The 22,058-nt window shown below is 53.1% G+C and overlaps 1 protein-coding gene across 2 annotated transcripts in view; it reads right to left on the bottom strand.

The window, feature by feature from the left end:
* Nucleotides 1-21,007, bottom strand: part of CTNNBIP1 (catenin beta interacting protein 1) — a 52,847-nt gene extending 31,840 nt beyond the window's left edge. For both annotated transcript variants that reach the window (XM_060622147.3, XM_060622145.3), the window contains exon 1: nt 20,784-21,007. The gene's annotated coding sequence lies outside the window, so the exon portion shown is untranslated. The remainder of the gene's footprint in view (nt 1-20,783) is intronic.
* Between the last annotated feature and the right edge of the window lie 1,051 nt (nt 21,008-22,058).

Below are 22,058 nucleotides of genomic sequence, written 5' to 3'. Positions count from 1 at the left end.
GAGGGGGCTCAGGTAAGAGTCTGAGCTTCACGAGACAGTGCGGCTGCCGCGGGAAGAGAGGCCGGGGCCGAGCTGGACCAGGAGAGAGCGGGGGCTCGGGCTGGGGGGTGACAGAAGGGACAGCGAGGGTGGGCGGCGTGGGCACAGGCGGAACTGCAGGATGGGAGCCCTGCGAGAGCACGGACGCCCCTGTGGCTGCAGGAAGGGGCGTGGGAGGCGAGCTGGCCAAGGCCCCCGAGGCCTGGCCTCCACGGGCCGCGGAGAAGCCCCCGGGCCCTGCGGGGTAGAGCAGGCCGTCCTGTAGATAAAGCTGCTACCAAAGTGACCATCTGCAGTGTTCTGGAGAAACAGCCACAACGTGGTGACCGATTGCTCTGGGAGACACTGTGCCCTGGACGGAGGGGCATGATGCCCGGAGGTGAAGAATTAGCATCCTGCCGACTGAGCTTCCTGCCGAGTGGCCGGGGGGCGGGGGGGGGGGGGGGGTCATTCAATCAACAAGTGTATGGAGCACGTTGTACGCATTGGGATAGATCAGTGAAAATACAGTCAAAAATCCCTACGTAGTCTGGTGAGAGAGGAGAGCAGGCAAAACAAAATAAAAATCAAATCAATGGGAAATAATACAGTGCGAACGGAAGAAGGTGACCGACAGGTGCTAAAATAGATTAAAAAAAAAAAAATGGAGCTGGGGGAGGGGACCAGGAGCGTGGGGTGGCCAGGTGGGCCTTCCTGAGCAGAGCCTGGACAAGGTGACGGAGTGAGCCGGGGGAGCCCAGAGCAGAGCTGGACGGAGGCCCCGGGGTAGGGTGTGCTGCAGGAACAGCGAGGAGGGCCACGGGAAAGGAACGCACGCAAGGGGCGCAGCGCAGCGGATTACTAGGACAGAGGAGGCCTCTGGAAAACCTGCCCTTGACCTGTAAGTAAAGGCAGTGAGTTAGAGGCATGGCCCCATCTGACTTGGGTCCGACTCAGACACGGAGAAGAGGCTGTGAAGGTGGAAGCAGGGCGAGGCCGTGGCGGGGATCCAGGCTACAGGAGTGGGCAGGACATCAGGAGGGCCGGCGGGTGAGGCACGCAGTGGGGGCAGGCACCGGGTGGGGACTCCCAGGCCTGGGGGCCCCTGTCCAGTAAGATGGGGAGACACAGGTGGAGGAGTTTTGGGAAAGGACCAGGGGCTGAATTTCAGACAGTTTAGAGCCTTCCCATCAATAAGCCTCAGTTTCTTTATCTGTAGAATGGGGATGGTAATGGTACCTGCCTCACAGGCTGGCTGTGAAAATGAGAGGACACACAGAGAGAGCGCAAGGCACCAGACCCGGTGCACGGCAGATACTCAATAAACACGTAAGGTGATATACACGACGTAAGTGATTTTTGTCAAGCTTATTTATTTATTTTGAGAGACAGAGAGAAAGAGAGCGAGCCAGGGAGCAGCGGACAGGGAGAGAGAGAGAGAAGGGGCTCGATCCCCTGAACCGTGAGATCATGACCTGAGCCAAAATCCAGAGTCACACCCTCAACCAACTGAGCCACCGGGCATCCTAGTGAGTGATATCTTTGTCAGAGAACGGGGGGTGGGAAGAAGACTAAACAGCAAGAATTCAAAAGTTTAAAATACCCGGCTTCCTTTCCTCCCCCTTCCCTCCCAGTTCACCCATCGGCCTCCAGCGGGCTCAAAGGAATGACGGTGCAAAGAGCTACGGGGTGGGGGGGTGGTGGTGCAAGACCCCACCTCCATGTCCCACATGCTGCCCTGAATCACCAGGGATGCTTTAGAGCAGAGCCTCCCAACCTTGGCGCTATCGAGATTCTGGGATTCTTTGTTGTGAGGGCTGCCCGGTGCATCGTGGGATACCTAGCAGCATCCCTGGGCCCTATCCACCAGATGCCGGCCGCACCTCCCCCTTGGCTGTGACAACCAAAAATGTGTCCAGACGCTGCCATGTGTTCCTTGGGAGGCAAAACACACCCCTGGTTGAGAGTTCCTTTAAAGAAAGAGTTGACGCACATTTCAACTATGGGCCAAGTGCTGTGTTCGCCCCATCCTGTACACGAGACCTTCAGTCTTCACAACAGACATCCCTATAAGGTTTTACAAATGAGGACATGGGGCTGCAGGGATCACCCAGTGATCACTCAGCCAGTCCTACTCGGTACTGGGACAGGATTCGAACCCAGATCGCCCGAGCTCTGAACCACTATGCTCCGTTGCTATGCAGGATACAAGTGAGTGGGTAAAAAGCACTCAGGGCCAAGGAGAGGGAGGGAGCACTGAGCCTGGTCTCCACACCGGGCGGCGGCTCAGACCCTCAGCGACATCAAAACTGGGGCACCATAGAGGATTTCCACAAGCTCTGCTCTCGGTAATTAAACTGCAACCTCCCGGACTCTGGGGCCTCATTAGCAACTGCCTTAATTAATAAATTCCACATTTCAGCTTCCTCCATCCAGAGCCAGCCTCGGCGTTCTTGAACCCTGTTCCACCAGCCTGAGCAAAACAGGTCTAATGGCAGCTCTGGCGAGTCAGGGAGTTTGTGGGACGCGGCATCCTTCTTAGGGGATGATCTTGGGATGAGGAATTCGTCCTGAGGTCGCCAACCCAAGTTCAAACCTGACCCAAAGCTCCTTCCTGCTCTGTGAAGCCAGGCTGTGTGGCAGAACAATAATGGTACCTATTGCTGTTGCTGGAACATTCTCTAAGGGCCAGGCACAATGTCAGTCACATTCATCACACTGTCTTGTTCAATTTTAGTCCTTGCAACAAGCCTGGGAGGTAAGAATTATTCCCATTTCATAGATAAGACAACTGTGGCTCAGGGATGGTAAGTACCCTGCTCAAGGCCGCGAAGCTAGTAAGTGACAGGGCCTGGATTTGAATGCATGAGTTCCTTCCAGCCTATCAGCCCCTTCTGGCTCAGGAGTTGGGAGAAACATCAGCCATTTTAACTGAAATGAAAATGAAAATCCACTTTGCAGAGAAAAAGACAGGCAGTCACCACCCCTCCCCCAACTCCTGCTGATCGGAAAATAAGATAATGCAGCATAACAACTAAACACAGTGAATAGTCCTCGATGGGATCCTGGAGAGGGGGGGGGAATGGATTCATCAAGGCCATTATTGGGCAATTAGGGAAAATTTACTGGGGGGTATTGATTAGATAATGGTATTGCATCAATGGTGTGTGTGTTGAATGTGATTTTATCTCGGTTACGCTGGAAAATATCCTGGTCCTTAAGCGATAACAGGCTGAGGTGTTTAAGGATGAGATGTCTCAATGTTTGCCGCTTACTCCGAAATGGTTCAGGAGAAAGATGTGTGTGTGTGTGTGTGTGTGTGTGTGAGTGAGTGTGCACAGAGACAGTGCGTGAGCAAATATGGCAAAAAGTTAACACTGGTGAAACTAGGTAAAGGGCATAGTTCACTACTATTTCAACTTCTCTGCAGATTGGAAATCAAGATTACAAGGTTGGGAAAACGCTGGAAAGCCACGAGGAAACGGTAAGGCAAGGCGGTCGGAGGGCCCCCCCCAGTGCCCAGGGAAGGCCCCCTGATGTGCCGAGAGCTGCGTGTGGCCCCGCCCGCTGCTGTGGGGACCGGCTCTGAGGCCCCAGTACAGGTGAGCCTGCTCCTCTCTGGCCGCAGGCCCGTGGGTGCAGGAGTGATTCTGAATTCTTGAAGTTCACCCTCCAAACACCTCCAAACACCCGCCCTTCGGCCAACGCGGCTGCCGCATCCTGTTCCAGGCGCAGACCGCTCTGATGAAGGCCCTTCGTGAAGGTTCCTGCGGCATTAAAATCGAATGCACGTAACTCGATTCAAAACAACCCAACAACAAACAGAGCGCAGACACCCCGCCCAGCTGTCCTGAGGACCATGGTGAAGGCATCAAACTGCATCAAAGCACAGTTAGGCTGGGAAGGCAGCCCAGGAGGGCCTCGGGGATGTGGGGGTGCTTCCTCCCTCCATGATGACTCCCCCTCAGAGCTCGGCCTGCGGGCCACTCACACGTGGCACCTGCGGGCATGTCGTATAAACCAAAAGGACTTTGGGACAGGCCCAGACCTGTCCCAAGAGAGCTCCCCGGAGACCTGCATGCTGGACAGGAGGTGAGAAGCAAGGGCCCCCTCCACTCCGCCCTTGGGCCGCGGCAGGTGGTTGACCGGGGAGGGGGGGGGCGGCCAGCGGGGGTCCTCGGCGGGGGGCATCTGGCCATGTCTGGAGATGGTTCTGATCGTCATGTCATAACTGGGAGGATCCTGGTGGGTAGGGGCCAGGGATGATGCCGAACACCCTAGGATGCCCGTGGCAGCCCCCCACAAGGCACTCTCGAGCCCCCACGTCCACTCAGGGCCCCCCAGGAGTTATCAGCCGCACCGGGCCCCTTCGACACCTCTGGGCCTCAGCAGCCGCCGGTCCCTTGGCCCGGAATGCCCTTTCCGGAAGAGTGCTGTTCTCTGCTCTGGGCTGCCCTGAGGCCTGTGTTTGCACACCTGCCCAGGTTTCTCAGCTCACAGCGCCGCCGGTCGCCGCCCCCAGCACAGCCCCCGCTGTCCCCACCTCCAGACTGGAAGCGGCCTTCTACAGAGACGTTAAAATGAACCCACACGTCTCACCACACATAATTCTTCTGCAACTCACAGAAGGGGCTGATGCTTTTTCTTCAGTCTCCAGTATTTCCGTGGACCCTCGAAGAGCCTGCAGGCTGAGGGCTGTGTGCTGAAGAGTCTGGACGGATTCAACGGTGCCGCCCGGGATTCACTTGGGAACCGCAAAGGAGGCCCCAGCCTCAAGACCCTCACCTCGGGGAATCTGAGACATGGAGGGATGGAAGGGGCCTGTGTGTACATGCCATAGAATGTTGGTGTGACTGCACCGATATAAGGCATCTGTTCAGAAATTCTGGCTTAAAAACGTCTCCTATATTTCGGCCTGACTGATTAAAAAAAAAAAAAGTTACTCAGAGACTGTGGTCTCTTCAAGTCCTGTGCCGAGTGAAACCCCCCTTTTTATGGCTAAGAAAGAGTACCTGGCAGGCCTGCTCTGACAGCCTCTTGAGGTTCAGCTGAGAACAATGCAAACAGGAAGGGAATGCGGGGCCACAACCCCAGGAAGTTTCTGCAGCTGCAGGGGGGACACTCCTCAGTCACTAGGCTGTGGTTCTGACCCAGGGATATGCAGGTGGTGGTGGTGGTTTTCTCTTCGCACAATAGGGGAATGAGGACAGAAGGAAAAAGGCATCTTTTGACCTAATTTTAAAAGATTCTTTTTTCTTCCCAGAGAACAGCTGGAGCCCTGAAACCTGGCCAAGCCGGAGCCGGAGACCTGAAGTCAGGAACCAGAGCGCCTACAAAACCTAGCTCCGGATCTTCCTCTGATTCAGTCAGATTCGTGACCCTCGGCCTCCGGCAGGTTCCAGGGGGTGGGTAATGTCTATTTATAAGTGAACGTAGGAGCTGGAAGCTTCAGTTCTCACACGGGTGCGGGCACACTCGCCCCGCTCCCGGGCACCAGGTCTCCCAGGCCGGATGACCCTCACTGCGGGCCGAGCACCTGGCAGTGTTGGAAGCCGCCCCCTGCAAGCTGCCGACGGAAGGCAGGACCCTTCTTCTCTCCTGTGACCTTGGTCAACATCTCAGGTGCCCCCCGCCCCCGCTTGCTGACCACGCTGCCCCCCTGCCCCCCTTCACCCGGGGAAAGCTCACTTTGTATGGCGGGTCAGTCTTCTGAGGGACAGAGCTGGGGCCTGGCAGGGAGGTTTCATGGCCCTCGTGTCAACCGCCAGAGAAGGAGGCCAGGATTTCAACCCATGGAAGCCCCATCAACCTCACGGCCCACAGCTATGTCGATTTTTGCAGAGTCACCATTTTAAATATTTAATTAAGTTGGGAAATTTTCAACTTTAAAATTTACAAAAAAAAATGTTTTTTAAGTTTATTTTTGACACAGAGAGAGAGAGAGAGAGAGAGAGAGAGAGAGAGAGCGAGCATGAGCGGGGGAGGGGCAGAGAGAGAGGGAGACACAGAATCCAAGCAGGCTCCAGGCCCCGAGCTGTCAGCACAGAGCCCGACGTGGGGCTCAAACCCACGGACTGTGAGATCATGACCTGAGCCAAAGCCCGACGCCCAACCGACTGAGCCACCCAGGCGCCCCAATGTTTATTTATTTTTGAGAGAGAGGCAGAGACAGAGTGCAAGCAGGGGAGGGGCAGAGAGAGAGGGAGACACAGAATCCAAAGCAGGCTCCAGGCTCCAAGCTGCCAGCACAGAGCCCGGCACGGGGCTCGAACTCACAGACCGTGAGATCATGACTTGAGCCGAAGTCAGACACTCAACCGACTAAACCACCCAGGCGACACCCCCCCCCCCCCAAATTTTTTTAAATAGAAAGGGAAAAACTGACAGTGCTGTTTATTTATCAAGAGCTGCACAGGGTCCCCTCGCGCAGAAACATATGGACACGTTTATGCCCCCCTCGTTAGGGTAGGGACAAGCCTTGTTCTAAGAGGCAGGCCCAAGCATGGCCCCGGCTGCCCTCTCCCTCCCCGGGGCGCCACCCTCTCCCACTCTGCTCCCTTTGCCTCCGCTCTCCATCCCTTCCCTTCATTAAAGTCTCTTATAATTGGTTCAAATAAATCAGCTTCCTGAATGAGTTCACTGCATCCCCTCAGAATCCCAGGGCCAGGAAGGCCTCCAACTTCCTGTTGGGAGAATTAGGTCATTAAATCAATGGGGTTGGCCTGCAGGGCGAGGGCTCAGTCCCCCTAGTTGTGCCCCCAGAGGCGGCAGGCTGGCAGCCTCCTGGCTTCCAGAGCCGGCCCCCTCCTCACCACCCAGCTCTGGAGATGACTATCCTCGGGATCTGGCTGGTAGGCTCCGGGCATGGCCTCCTGGGTGGAAATTCTTCCTATAAACTCTCCAGAAAATAAGGTTGAGGATCACTGCCTCCTCTTTCCTGTAGGTTTTCCACATAGGTGTGTGCTCATTTGCATAAAGTATAGGTATGTTTGTTTGCCTCAAAACCATGCACATACCATTGCTACAAATTGCAAGGGTTCATGATACCCACACATCCCGGGAGCCACTCTGTTTGTTTGGATAACTGCTGCTCTATTCCGCAGGCGGTGACCTTCCCTCTCCTTCCCCCCACCCCCCCACTACCTCTGAACAATGAAATAATCCAAGGAAGGAGGAAGCCTCCCCACAAGAGGCTGCTGAGACTCAGTTTCCTCCCTCTCTAAATGTTGGACAAGCTGATACTCAAAAAAACAAAAATATTTTAAACAAAGACAACTCCAGAATCCACATGCGTTTATTCCATCAACTCGCCGGGGAGTGTGTGTGTGTGGGGGGGGGGGTTGCAATATGAAGATAAGGCCTTCAAGTGGGCCACAGAACTCCAGCCTGAGGGCAACCACGGAGAGGCAAGGCATTTCCAGGGAAAATACACGCGCTCCCAGGAGGTGGGAAGACAAACCACCTAACGCAACAGGAATCCACCCACAGTCACCTAGAGGGTTTGCTCGGGGCCAAGGCCACCATGGAGAAGCTCAGAAGAGTGGACCGAAATGGATCGGAGGCTGCTGGGGTCCACGTGAGGGCTCTGAAAAAGAAACTGTCCCCATTCCCAACGGGTGTAGGCATCAACGCCCAGACCAGGCACACCCAGATAATCCGGTTTAGCAGCCAAATCCCCATCATCCGTTTGTAATGACACCCTTCATTCCCAAAGCCACAAAACCATTAGTCACCAAGCCACGGACGAGGAGCAGAAGCTCCCAGCAAAACTGGCTCGTTACCACTCCCCTGGCAAAAAGGCTCCTGGTTTCACAGGCCAGCTTACTCACCTAAGACCGTCACGTTTCGTAAAATGAGACACAAGACTCTTTTACAAGCCCACAGCCACATAACGCAAGCAGAAGCTGACCTCTTGAAAAACTCTCGGCTGAGAAGAAAAAGCTTCTCTCAAGTTTCGCTGAGAGAAAGGTTAATGATGCTACGTACTCATTTGATGGTATCCCCGAGGATTAAGGCTTTCAGTCTCAGAGAACTAAACTTCCTCGCAAATTTCCTTGGAGCAATGTAGAAACAAGAATACAGTGCACACTGCTGCCCACCTGCTTCTAGAATCACGTAAGCCTGCCAGAAAGATCCTAGGTCATAAAAATTTCCAAGTGCAGAAAAGAATAACTCACCTAAAAGGGAGGTTCCTAAGAGAAAGAGAAACAGACAACTGTGCATCCTGGAAAAGAAGGGCAAAGAAGCCAGAAATCCAGGATGATAACCCAGGAGAGCCAGGCAAAGCCAAGGGAACCGAACCAAAATAGATTCCAGATGGAACAAAGTTGGGGGTTTTTTCTCCTCACCTTTTTCTGGTGAAAAGTTTCAAAAAAGCTGAAAGAAATAGTACAGGGAACATCCCAAAACCTGCCCCGAGAGGCACCGCTCGTTACCATTCGCCACATTTGTTTCATGCTTCTCCGCGTTGTGGGTATTCAGGGATGGTCTTCTTCCCGAGCCATTTGAAAGTGAGTTGCAGATATCACGACACTTTGCTCAATGTCTCGTGGCTGTCTCCTAAGGCCATCCTCCTACATATAACCAGGACCCAGGAACCCCCAAGGAACATTACTTGCACCCCCAAGGAACATAATATCGACCCAGTAGTATTCTCTCATGCACACCCATGTTCCAGTTTCCTCGGCTCCCCTGACCCTCACTTTGGCCATCACTGTTTTTCTTCCTTCCTTCCCGCTTTCTTTCCTCCTTTCCTTCCAAGATTTTATTTTACTATTTATTTATTTTAAATAAATTTATTTGTTTTGAGAAAGAGAGAGAGAGAACATGAGCAAGGGAGGGACAGAGAGACACAGAGAGAGAAAGAGAGAGAGAGAGAGAGAGGGAGAGAGAGAGAGAGGGAGAGAGAGAGAGAGGGAGAGAGAGAGAGAGGGAGAGAGAGAGAATCCCAAGCAGGCTCCTCGCTGCCAGTGCAGAGCCCAATGAGGGGCTCGAACTCACGAACCGCAAGATCATGACCTGAGCTGAAATCAAGAATCGGACGCTCAACCGACTGAGCCACCCAGCCACGCCCTCAAGATTTTATTTTTAAGTCATCTCTACACCCAGTGTGGGGATCAAACTCACAACTTCAAGATCAAGAGCTGTGCGCTCCACCAGCTGAGCCGGCCAGGTGCCCTGGCTGGCACTGGTTTTCCATCCAGGATCCAATGGAGGAATCACAGGTGCATCTGATGCCCTGCTCTTTCAACTCCCTTCACCTGGAATGGTTCACCAGCTTCTCCTTGTCTGTGATGCCATGAACATTGTTTAGAGTCCAGGAAATGTTGTCTTTAGGACATCCCACAATCTGGATTCGCCCAACTGTTCCCTAGAATTAGAATAAGGCTAACCGTTTGGCAAGAAGCTATCAGAGCCGATGTTGCCAGTGCTCTACTGGAGGCACACGATGCCGGCTTGCCCCGTTTCTGGTGCCTCTGGGTTTGATCCACTGGTCATGGAGCAAAGCTTTAAATATCTAAAATAGAGAGTAGGCATATTGTGTGAAAACACGGGAAAAGAAAACGGTGAGAGAAGAAAATAATAATAAATGAAACCTAAACATTATAAGAGATTTGAAAATTTGATCATACAAAAATCAAAACTCTGCATAGAAAGATATAATCAAGAGAATAATGACAGATTGTTGAAATATGTGTAATTATTCTTTTGATTATTTAGTCCAGCCACAGGACAAACTTTTTTAATATATAAAGAACACCTGTAGATCAATAATAAAAGACTGCCAACCCAAGAAAGAAATGGGCAAACAATATAACACGTTGTTCATAAATGGCTCTTAAAGCTATGAAATGAAAAAGTCCCTTCTTTCCTCATAAGGAAAATGCAAATTAAAATTATAATGATATACCACCTCTTGGGGCGCCTGGGTGGCTCAGTCGGTTAAGCGGCCGACTTTGGCTCAGGTCATGATCTCACAGTTCGTGAGTTCGAGCCCCGCGTCGGGCTCTGTGCTGACAGCTCAGAGCCTGGAGCCTGCTTCGGATTCTGTGTCTCCTCTCTCTCTGCCCCTCCCCTGCTCATGCTCTGTCTTTCTCTGTCTCTCAATAATAAATAAATGTTTAAAAAAAAATTTTTTTTAATGATCTACCACCTCTAACTTATCAGGTTAGGAACAATCAAAAAAGTTTGACAACTTCTGCCACGGGATGGGGGAAAGAGGTATTCTTGTACAATTTTAATGGGCATATAAAATGTTACCGTCTCCATGGAGGGCATCTGTCAATACTGAAAATCTGATCAGATGCACCCTTTGCTCTAGAAACTCAGCTAGAATTTGTCCTCTGGACACCCTTAGACAAACCCATAAAAATATGTGTATAAGAATATTCCCTGGGGCACCTGGGGGGCTCAGTCAGTTAAGCATTGACTTCAGCTCAGGTCATGAACTTGTGGTTCATGGGTTCGAGCCCCGCATCAGGCTCTGTGCTGACAGCTCAGAGCCTGGAGCCTGCTTCAGATTCTGTGTCTCCCTCTCTCTCTGCCCCTCCGCTGCTAGTGCGCTCTCTCTCTCTCAAAAATAAACAAGGATTAAAAGCAACTTAAAAAAAAAAAAAGAATATTCCTTGTTGGGGCACCTGGGTGGCTCAGCCGGCTGAACATGACTTTGGCTCAGGTCATCATCTCGCAGTTCGTGAGTTTGAGCCCCCCATCGGGCTCTCTGCTGTCAGTCTGTCAACGCAGAGCCCGCTTTGGATCCTCTGTCCTCCTCTCTTCGCCCCTTCCCCCACTTGCACTCTCCCAGAAATAAGTAAATATTAAAAAAAAAAAAAAAAGATATTCCTTGTTAATAGTAACAAAAGACAGAAAACGTAAATGCTCACCAATAGGAGACTGCTTTTAAGAAATTAAAATACAACCAATCAGAAGAATGCCACGGAACCATTAAAATGGGTGATAGTTCTCAATGACCTTAGACTAGTAATTTAACTTCTCTGTGCCTCAGTTTACTCGTCTGCAAAACTGTGGACAATAACAGTACTTAGTTCACAGGATTTCTGTGAGGAGTGAATGAGTAACATGAGTAAAGCCCTTTTAACAATACGTAGCACACATGGGGCGCCTGGCTGGCTCAGCTGGTAGAGCATGAGACTCTGGATCTTAGGGTTGGGCAGATAGACAGAGCAATATTCAGCACACAGGTAGCGCTTGAGAGGTAGTAGCTTGATGTAACGATGATGGTGTTGGTATAGAATGAGTTCCAGTATTTTTTTTTTGAAGTTTTTATTTATTTATTCCTTTAAGTAATCTCTACACCCAGTGCGGGGCTCGAACTCACGACCGAGAGATCAAGACTTACACGCTCTTCCGACTGAGCCGGCCAGGTGCCCCAGTTGCAGGATTTAGTGTGGAGTAAGGTGCAGAATGCTGTGCATCACAGCGGGAAAAACCAGGGCCTGTCAGGCATGTGTGTGATCACGCGTGTGCATGGTACGTTTGTACACGTGTAGAGTGTCTCTGGTTAAGACGCACAGGACACTGGCTGACACTGGTCTCTTCTGGGGCTGGGACTCCAGGCAGGAAGGCGGACTAGGCTTTCACCACAGAGGCTTCTGAATTCTGTACTCTGTCTAGATTACCCAGTCCAAAAGAAGTGAGTGATTTTCTGTTAAAGGAAGTGAAATGGGGTCGAAAGAGGACAATAGAAGACAGCTCTTCCTCTGGGTGGTCCGGCTGGCCCGGGAAGTACCTGGTGTTGAGCATCCGCGCTCCCCTGTCCCAGCTGTCAGGCCTCACAAACCTCTTCTCTCCCTCAGAGACCGAAGGCGGGGGCCACCACCTCTGCGAACGTGAGGCGAGGGGCACGAGGGATAAAGGACTTCTGCCAGACTCTGCTCTACCGTAAGCTCCAGAAGGCTGCTCCGTGCAGGAGAGCAGAGCCAGGCCCCTGGAGAGACACCCCACAGCCGGCCTCCGGGCTTAGAGGCCCCACCGTGTCCTCCTAAAAACCACTGCTCCCCATCTTCCTGCAACTCCAGTGGCCGGCCAGAGGAATGCCACGTGCCTGAAGAGGCCACCGGGCAGTGCCCACAGCGGGGACGGACTGGGGGGGGGGGAGGGGGTGACACAACCTCTGACCCTCTGCCTCAGTCAGGAAGCTGAACGCACGCTCAGCGATGGCACTCACATGAGTCTGAGACCACTGCCTCCCCGAGCTGACCTTGGCAGTTTCCCTTCCACCTTTTGCTCCGACCTTTGTAAATAAGATTGCAGGGGCGCCTGGGGGGCTCAGTCGGTTAAGCGTCCAACTTGGGCTCAGGTCATGATCTCACGATGTGTGAGTTCAAGCCTCACATCGGGCTCTCTGCAGTCGGTGCAGAGCCTGCTTTGGATCCTCTGTCCCCCTCTCTCTGCCCCTCCCCTGCTCTCTCTCTCTCTCTCTCTCTCTCTCTCAAAATAAATAAATAAGCTAAAAAAAAAAAAAAAGATTGGATCATTCAGGGGCTCGGAACTACCACTTTACCGACTTAAAATCCCCCAGTCATCTTGGTAGTATTCACATCTTCATGGCTATAAATCAGCCTTCTTCCACTCCCCAACCCTACCCCCCACCCGAGAAACAAAATTACAAAGCGAAAATCATTCAAATGTTTTCTACCTGAAGAAAAGAGAAGAAACCTAGAAGATCCAAAACATGTTTCAGTTCGTATTCCCGCAGCAGAAGAACATCCTGTGAGGGATGATGGCGGGGAGGAGTCTGTGGGAAGCCAGGGCAGCCCGGGGCAGGGGGCCGTGGGGCCCTGGTCTGGGCAGGGGGTGGGGGTGGGGGTGTCAGGGCTAACCCATGTCCTCGGAAATGGGGTCTCTGGTTTGCCTGATGATTTAGCGGGAAGAACCAGGGTGCGGCCCCCATCACGAAAGGTGTCTGAACCCACGGGGATCCTGATCCCCACAGGAAGCCCTGCCTGCAGAATCCAGGACTGCGGGATGACGAGGCGGTGACTTCATCTGTCTTGGAGCTGTTATTCAGCTCAGGGCATGGACCACAGGGTTCCAGCAGCAGGAAACATGTGGGTGGGACACTCAGGAGATACTCAGGCCTGAAAAAACCTTAATTGGAGCTGGTCTCCAAAAGCCTCCCACCCAGCTCTCCATGTGGGAGGGGACATGGAAGTGGGTCACGTTCCCCAGCTGAACCAGTGTCACTGTGGGCTCCAAGCACGCTTAAAGAGGTCGGGGCGGGGAGGGGGGCGGGGGTGGTTTGAGCGACCAGGCCTTCTCGCCGGCCATTTCCTCCTGATCCGACAGCGAGTGATTAGGAGCCCGGGACTGAACGGGCAGCTGATTAGCTCCAGGAAGGCAGGGACAGGTCAGGGTCTGGGTGAAAGTAACATCACCCGGGAGTATGCTGTCCTGGGTCCTCCTCCCACTCTGGATACGGGCAGATGCCTCTGTCAGCCCTTTGCCCTCTCCACCCCAGCCCTGCCGGAGGGACAGAGGAAGAACACTGTGTGCTTTCCCGTGACCTGCGGGGCCTCCCTGACCTCGCTCTTTGAAGGGATCCTGAGGCCTGAAGCTGGCAAGACTTAGGGAAGAAAGAAGCCTCCGGCCCCACTCTGCATATACTGACCCACACAGGTGACCGCAGGTATCAGTTCCCTCAGGAGCCCTGCGGGCCTGCTGGAGAGCTCCAAACCCCGGGCCCCGTAGCCCACCGGCCGTCAGAAGCCTGCTTTCCAAAGTTGGCAGAAGGACACCTACAGGCAGGGAGAGAATTCTGGAGAGACAAGGTCCGGTGGTCTTTCTTAAGAAACGCACCAGATTGGTGGCATAAATTCAAAACCTTTGGGAGGAACCTACGATCCTTCCTCCCTGACTTGAACTCAAGTAACAAAGGGTTATGGCTTTAAGTGGAAATGAGTTCATACCGCCACATCAAGTGTGGCTTTTGTGAAGTATGACACAGAAGGGCTCTATTCTATTAACTCTTTTTTTTTTTTTTTTCCTGTTAATTCTTCTCTTGCTCTTCTGGGAAGCCAAACACAGTCCTCTGTCTTAATGCCCACTAGGGCAGGTGCCTATGGGAGCTAACACGTACACCTGGAAATTATATCCTGACTCTTCCCCCGAGCGTTCAAAACACTCACCAACACGTTCTTCTTCTTCTTCTTTTTAAGTGTTTATTTATATTTGAAAAAGAGAGAGACAGAGCATGAGCAGGGTAGGGGAAGAGAGAGGGAGACACAGAATCCGAAGCAGGCTCCAGGCTCTGAGCTGTCAGCGCAGAGCCAGACGCGAGGCTCAAACCCATGAGCTGTGGGATCATGACCTGAAGTCAGACGCTCAACCGACTGAGCTACCCAGGCGCCCCCAACACGTTCTTTCTTGATTCACAGGACTCCAACTAGATAATAAGCCTCTTGGCCCTACACTATAAGCTTTGATGCGGAAGAACTATTTTTACCCTGCCCACCACAGTATTCCCAGTGCCTACCATGGGACCCAGATCATAATAAAAGCTCAATAAATATTTATTAATTGAATCAGTGAATCATCAGAAGGAAAGAGGGTAGGAAGGAAGGACGAATGGAAGACAGCCATCACTTCTTGGTATCTCTGTGTTCTTGGCTCATCTCATAAAGACATCATAGCCAGGATTAGAAACCAAGCCCTTTAACCCCCTTCTCTGCCTTGCCATCAGCAGCCCTCGATTGTGCCGCGATGCACCGTGTACAGACCTGCTTACAGAAGCTTATACGATACAACACAACCGGGAAAAATGGAGAAACATTCATGACCCTCAGTCCCTAAGAAACCAGGACCGATGCTTTGGTCCAGCTGTGCCCACCATTGGAAGGACACCTCTCCCTCTGTGGACTCTTGTCTTCCCCTTTTAACGAGGCTTCCTGGAGGATCAGGAACTAATAGGTCTTTAATAACCAAGTGTAACAGCAATTGGTGCTCGGTGCCCTTTCATAAAAGAAGTTCAAAAGCACTTTGGCTCAAACATCACAATGCCCCTGGGAGCTATGAAGGTGTAAGTATCATTATCCCCATTTACAGTTGGGGAAAGTAAGGCAAAGGGAGGTTAATTAGCTTGCCCAAGGTCAGATGAGACAGGGAAAGGGCTTAGGATTCAAACTCTTTGCAGCAGCCAGTGAGCTAACTCTGGCCACCCTAACAGTCACCCACGCTGGGCTGAAGAGATTTTTTTTTTTTTTTCCTTCTCTGTTATTTCTGCTGAGAAGCAGGATCTCACACGGGGCTCTGAGCTTGTGCTCAGAAGACACACTGCCTGGGTTTGAATCCCGACTCTGTTCCCGATTAGCTTGATCTCTAGCAAGTTACTTAACCCTTCCGGGCCTCAGCTCCCGAGTATGTCAAATGGTACTAAGCGCGTTATCTCAGAAAGTAGGCCGAGGGTTAAGTGAGACAGTGGACGTCAGACGGCACTTCCATCCGTTTCCTAAGTGAGCACGTGTCACTCTCGTTGAAAAAAAAAAAAGAAGTGACTTGGGAAAAGGGTTGTACCCACTCTGGGTTTAGTTTTTACAAGGCTACAGATGACGTATGACTAACAGGCATTTTGGATTCTGCCAATAAAATGTCTCAGGAGCCTGAAAGTGACTCGCAACACCAAGTTTGGATTCCCCCCACTAACTCGTGTTGACCTCTCAAGGTTAGCGGAGCTAGTGGCACTGTGAACACCACCTGACAAGGGGGGAGGCCCGAGTGAGGGTCTGAAAAGCTGCCACAGCACCCAGGCTAAAGAGGCCAGCTCCGGATTCCTGGCGAGCTGGACCCCTGCGTTTTAAATGCCATTTCGGAGTGCTCTGCTAAGCTTCCCAACCCCACTCAGCCCAGACCAAAGACGGCCGAGGCTTTTTAGGTACCACCGCGTTCCCGATCAAGTGATCAAACAGGAGGCGTCAGAGGTGACAGCGTGGCCTGCCCCTCTACAGAGGGCCTGGTGATCCTCAGCAGGGGCTGGAAGAGAAGGGTGGAGGGGTGGGGGGCGGGGGAGGAAAGCTACCCGGTCAATCCCCGTATACCCCCAACAAAGACGCTGTGACACATATGTGTGTGGCAAAGCTCCAATGTTACTTTAGTGACACTACCAACATAAGAAGCTCTAACTCATGCAGACAGGAGCAGAGGACACAGGCCATGCCGCTATATAGGGCAAGATGCTAAGGGCTGGCGATGCTCATTCATTCAATTCAAGAAACTGAGAACCCTCAATCTCAGGGGGAAAAGAAGGCTCACCGGAATGTGCAGGACACAGAGACACACATCTGGGCCTTTGTTAATCTAGGCGATGGCTCCCACGTCCCCTGGGGACCTAGGCCAGAGACATGAGGAACCTGATGGGAATAAACTCAACACTATGAGCCTGCTGGCCTCCAAAAGCCTTCCCAGGACGAGGAGAGCCGATTCACTGGTCTCCTAGCATCCTGCTCTTTCTCCTAGCACGGATGGATTCCCACTGTGCAGAATCGAGGAGGAAAATCCAAACTCCTCACTGTGGCCGCAGATCCGGCCCCTATCAACTCCTCTCTCACCACATTCCAGTCCCACTGGGCTTGTGGCTCCTGCTGTCCTCTCTGCCCGTCATCTGGGTCCCCATTCAAAGTCACCTCCTGAGAGCTAGCTAGAGCCCCTGAGCCTTATCCCGGTTATCTCCATCTTAGTGCCCTGTTTCATTCGCCCTGTATCTCTTTTCACCATCCTACGTTATCTGGTCCACCTCTGCCCGTCTCTCCCGCCAGAATACAAACTCCGTTGGACCATGCATCTTGGCCGTCTTGTTCTTGGCTGTATCCCCAGCACCCACGACGGTGCCTGGCACATAATAGCTGTTCGATAAGTCATTCAGTTTAACAAATGTTTACTGAGTGCCTATAAAGTTTAGGCACTGGACTACAACAGTAAACCAAAAAAAAAAAGGCAAAATCTCTACCCGAAAAGAGCTTAAATTCTGGTGGCAGATAAGAAACAGATAAATAAATAACAGTGAACTAGTAACCACTACTTCAAGCACATACAAGTGCTCAGGGCTGTTCTAAGCATCTTACAGGTATTACACCCTGGGGCGTCTGGGTGGCTCAGTTGGTTAAGTGTCTGACTCTTGATTTCAGCTCAGGTCATAATCTCATGGTTCGTGGGTTCGAGTCCCACATCTGGCCCTGCACTAACGGTGTGGAGCCTGCTTGGGATCCTCTCTCTCCCTCTCTCTCTGCCTCTCCCCCACTCGTGCTCTCTCTCTCAAAAAATAAATAAATAAACTCTAAAAAAACCCACAGCGTGGGGAGGGGGGGCGGAGGGGCACTTGGGTGGCTCAGTCGGTTAAGCGTCTGACTTCAGCTCAGGTCATGATCTCACAGTTTGTGAGTTCAAACCCGACCTTGGGCCCTGCGCTGACGGCTCAGAGCGTGGAGCCTGCTTCAGATTCGGTGTCTCCCTCTCTCTCTGCCCCTCGCCGCTCGCACTCTGTCTCTCTCTCTCTAAAAAATAAACATTAAAAGAAAGTTTTTAATAGAATTAAATTAAAAATTAAAAAAAAAAAAACACCACAATAGGTATTACCTGATTTAATGCTCCCAACAACTCCCTGAAGTATTATTATTTTACAGATGGGGAAACTGAGGCACAGAGAGGTTACATTACTTGCTGAAGATCGCGCAGCTCATGATGAAAGAAACCAAGATCCAAACCCAAATAGTCTCGGTACAAAGTCCATGGTCTAATTAAGAGCTACACTTCATATTTGCTGGATGGCAAATAACTACTCGGTCAGCACCCTCCACAGCTGTTCTCTGTGGGCAGGGCTGGAGAGAGAGCGGATCCATCAGGGAAGGGCTGCCCTGTTCTGTGAGCTCAGTGACATGGACACTGCTGGCTATACCCCTTGCCTGCACCCCGGATGAGGAGGGATCTGCAAGGAAGTGTGGTCTGATGTCAAGACAGGGACAGGGTTCCCGGGTCCCGGTTTTAGGTGCTGGGACACCCAGGCAAGTCAACCGATACTGCATGAGTTTATTTTTTGTACTGATCTTGACGTGGTGAGGGATGCAAAGATGAATCCCCCGGAGATCCTGGCCTCAGAAAGCTTAGAGTCACGCAGGTACCCTTGGAACCGAAACAGGTAGGAAGTGACGGGTACCATTAAAAAATGTACAAACTGCTATGGGATTTCAAGAGTTACTTAGCCTCTAGGGGCCATAGATACCCAACCAGGAAAGGCGGGGGGAGGGGGCAAGGGGGGGTGGCGCTGGCCTACACAACTCCCAAGGTCCTCTAGCTCAGACATGTTCTGACAGCACAGATTTGGACGGGCAAAGAGATCAAGTTTTATTCTGGTTAACAGTTCAAGTGCACGGCCACTGAGTTCTTCTCGCAACTGAGACTGAGAACAGTCCCAGTCTCCCTGAGCAACATTTTACAGCACCGGCAAGGTAATAATAATGCTCCCACTTAAATGGTGCAGCCCGAGACGGGAATGAAGCCCACTGGTAGAGCCCCCTCCACCTCTGTTGTTTTATTTTTTAATTAAAAAAAATTTTCTTTTCACGTTTATTTATTTTTGAGAGAGAGAGAGAGACAGAGTGTGAGCACGGGAGGGGCAGAGAAAGAGGGAGACACAGAATCCAAAGCAGGCTCCAGGCTCTGAGCCGTTGGCACAGGGCCCGATGTGGGGTTCAAACTCACAGACCGCGAGATCATGACCTGAGCCGAAGTCGGACGCTCAACCGACTGAGCCCCCCAGGCGCCCCTCTAACTGGTTTTGAAACCCACAAATCCTCTTCCGTCAAGAAGGGGGTGATCCCTCTGTGAGCATGTCTGTAATGTGGAGAACACTCCCTCTCCACCCGGTTCACGTCTGTATCCCTGGAGTCTAGCGCAGTACCTGGCTCACGACAGGTGCTGAGTAAGGTTCGCTGAGCCAGACCTGAGTATAATCCAAAACTTATCTGCTAGGCATGGGAATCTGAATCGGCGTTCCCCGAAGTTTTGCTTTATAGCTCTCAGCTCTCCTGCGGGAGGGGGAGGGAGGAGACTGATTTCACCCCTTCACTTTTACTGCTACCATTCTGCGCCTCCAAGCCACCATCATCTCTCGCCCGGAAGCTGCAGGAGTCTGACCAGTATCCCTGCTTCTGCCTTTGCACCTCACAATCCGATCTCTACACAGCAGCCAGAGCAATCTTGGGAAACTTAGACCTTATCAGCTCTCTGCTTAAAATCCTCTAATAGCTTCTAACTGCACTTGGAATGAAATCCAAACTGGTTCTTCATAGCACTCAGCACCACTGAAATGATTTTGTCTGCTTATTTGTTTACTCCTCCCTCTTTAGAACGTCAGCTATGGGAGGGCGGGGGCTATGTCTACGTGCACTCCTGTAGCCCCACCGTTTGTCATGGTGCCTGTCACATAGGGAGCACTCACTGCTGAACAGACGAATCTCCATCCTACAGAGGCAGCTTGTACTTACAAGGCCCACTAACTCCATCAGGAAACCATGAAACTCACACTGATATTCAATAGCTTGCACCTTTTTTTTTTTTTTTTAATGATTCAAAGTGCTGCTTGAAGTCAGAGAAAACACTTTAATGGCCCCAAAGATGAGTATCACTCAGGGTCTAAAGTCAGGAACAAGAAAGAGCTCAGTCCTTGTCCCAGGGAGCTAAGACACAAGGCACTTGGGAACAAAACCTCAGGACAAACTCTGACTTGCCTCCAGGTCCCTTCCTGACACACCCTGTGCCTCAATTTACCCAGCAGTCGGCCAGGCACACTTCCCTAAGTTGTGTGAGTGACAGGAGACAAAATAATTAACAGCCAGAGCATGCTTAGATTCTCAGATAGGAGGTGCTGCAAGCCACAGATCTCATTATTCATAAAACTCTTGATTTGCTGCCAGCACAAGCCTCCTCGGCCTTCCCAGGGGCTAACTGCACAGCAGGTACCTGCTCAGACAAGGTCAGCACACAAGAGAGAGGGAGGCGTGTGGGGCCTCACCGAGGTTGGGTGTCCAGACCTATCTATGTGCCTTGGTTACCAGGTCCAAGAATAAGGAAGGTGGCTGGGTGGGGATGATGAAAAGGAGGTGACAAGTGCAGTTTGGGGCTCCCAGTGGTTCATTTTGCAGGCTCACGTATGCACAGACACCCGCCAGACAGGTGAAACGTGTGCCTACACTGTGCACCGTCCAGGAACACTCCCCGGGAGAGGTGGAACGAGGAAACAGCTCAGTCACACGCGCGCGAGAGACACAGAGACAGAGAGAGGAAGGGCGGTCCAGGGGCCAGACCTCAGCAGCATTTTTAGTTTGGGGAAATATGGAGGGGCTCTATACACGGGGTCGGGATGCTGAGCGTGGGGAGCAGGTGAGGGGAGGGTCAGGAGGGCGCGGGACCCGAGTGCTGACAGCCGGTGACAACCACGCCGACGCGGTGGGGTGAACAACAGAGTGGGTGGCTCGGACACCTGTGGAGGCGACCCCTGGGCGGAGGTGAGGACGGCTGCAGGGTGGTCTGCGGCGGGGTCGCGGGCGGCGAGCGGCGGGGAGGCAGCGGCGACCCGGCGGGGCGGGGAGGCCCGGCCCAGACCAGGGCGCCGCGCCGGGGGCCAGCCGGGGGGTCCGAGAGGGGTCGGGGGCGCCCTCCGCGGCCCCTCCCCGGGAGACAAAGGGCCGGAGGCTCCCCCGAGCCCCGGCGCGGCGCGGGCCCGGGCGCTGCGGGCGCGGGCCGGCCTTGGCGCTTACCTGGGCCGCCCGACCCGGCCGGGCCGGCGGGGGCTGCGGGTCCGTGCACGGCGCGCGGCGGCCTGTTCCGGGGCGCGCTCAGCCGGAGCAGCCGCGGCGGCAGCGGCAGCGGCAGCGGCAGCGGCAGCGGCAGCAGCAGCAGCAGCGGGAGCGGCCGCCAGAGCCTCCGCCTCCCGCTCCGTGAGTCACCGCGGCGGGGAGGGAGGGAGGCGCCAGGCCGCCGGGGGAGGGACCGGCGGAGGGGGCGGCATCTGGCTCCTCACGGGCGGCGGAGGCGCGGCCACCGCAAGGCCTCGGGGGTGGGGGGGAGGGGAGGAGGGCCGGCGCCGGGGCGGGGCCTGGAGGCGGGGCGGGGCCCCGGCGTGTGCGGGCACGCTCAGTGGTTAAACCGGCCCGTGGGGCGGGACCTCCCGCGTACGGGGATGGTCCTGGGGCGCGCGCGGGGACGCTCATTGGGCTGCTCGGGAGGAGGGTGGGGCCAGGGGTTCTGGGGCGGGGCCACGAAATGGGCGGGTGGAACTGGGTCGTGAGTGGTGGCCCAGCCCCGCTCAGAGCAAAGGGGTGGAGCGGAGCGGGGGCGGGGAGGGTGGGCAAGGATAGGGGGGCGGGGGCTCCGAGGAGGAGGTGGTCTGAGGGCGGAGCCCGGGTTAAGGATGGAGCTGGCTCTGCGGTAAAGCCACAGTGTCTGTCCCTGGCTGCTCCGGGAGCATAGTGATCCCGTAAAAATAATGGCCTCTCCCACACACGAGTCTGTGTTTAAAAATGGGAGCGGTCGGACGGGGCGGAATCCTCGGGGAGGCTGGTTTCCCCAGGACCCCTGAAAAATCTGAAACGGACGAGGTTGCAAAACATTCAGAGGCGTGGTCTTCCGGCGCGGTGGAACTGGGAACGTTGCTACCTTTGAAGAAACTAGGCCCACTCTTGAATTGGAGGCCTGTCTAACCTGGGATCCACGAAGCCTAGAAGGCCCAGGAATGGACCTCCGTGGGTCCGTTAAACTTAAAATATCATGTGTCTTGGTAGGGAGTACATTTTTCTGGGGAGAAAGGGTCCATGATTAAAATGTTTCTGTTAGAAAGTCTGACTCTAGCTGCTAGATGGCTGTCTGGAGAAGAGTACAGGGAAAAACAGCCCATTTTAGGCAAAATGCAAATCGCTTTGAACACCCACTTTCCTTTTAAAGGGACGTGTGTCTTTAAGAGTGTTCTGATTTTCAACAGTTTCAATTTTTTTTATGGTTTACTTTATGGGGGGGGGGGGGGCAGAGAGAGAGGA

This window comes from Panthera onca, chromosome C1, assembly GCF_046562875.1.
Source record: "Panthera onca isolate mPanOnc1 chromosome C1, mPanOnc1 haplotype 2, whole genome shotgun sequence".
Classification (NCBI taxonomy): Eukaryota; Metazoa; Chordata; class Mammalia; order Carnivora; family Felidae; genus Panthera; species Panthera onca.
This window is presented reverse-complemented; position numbering and strand designations above follow the sequence as displayed.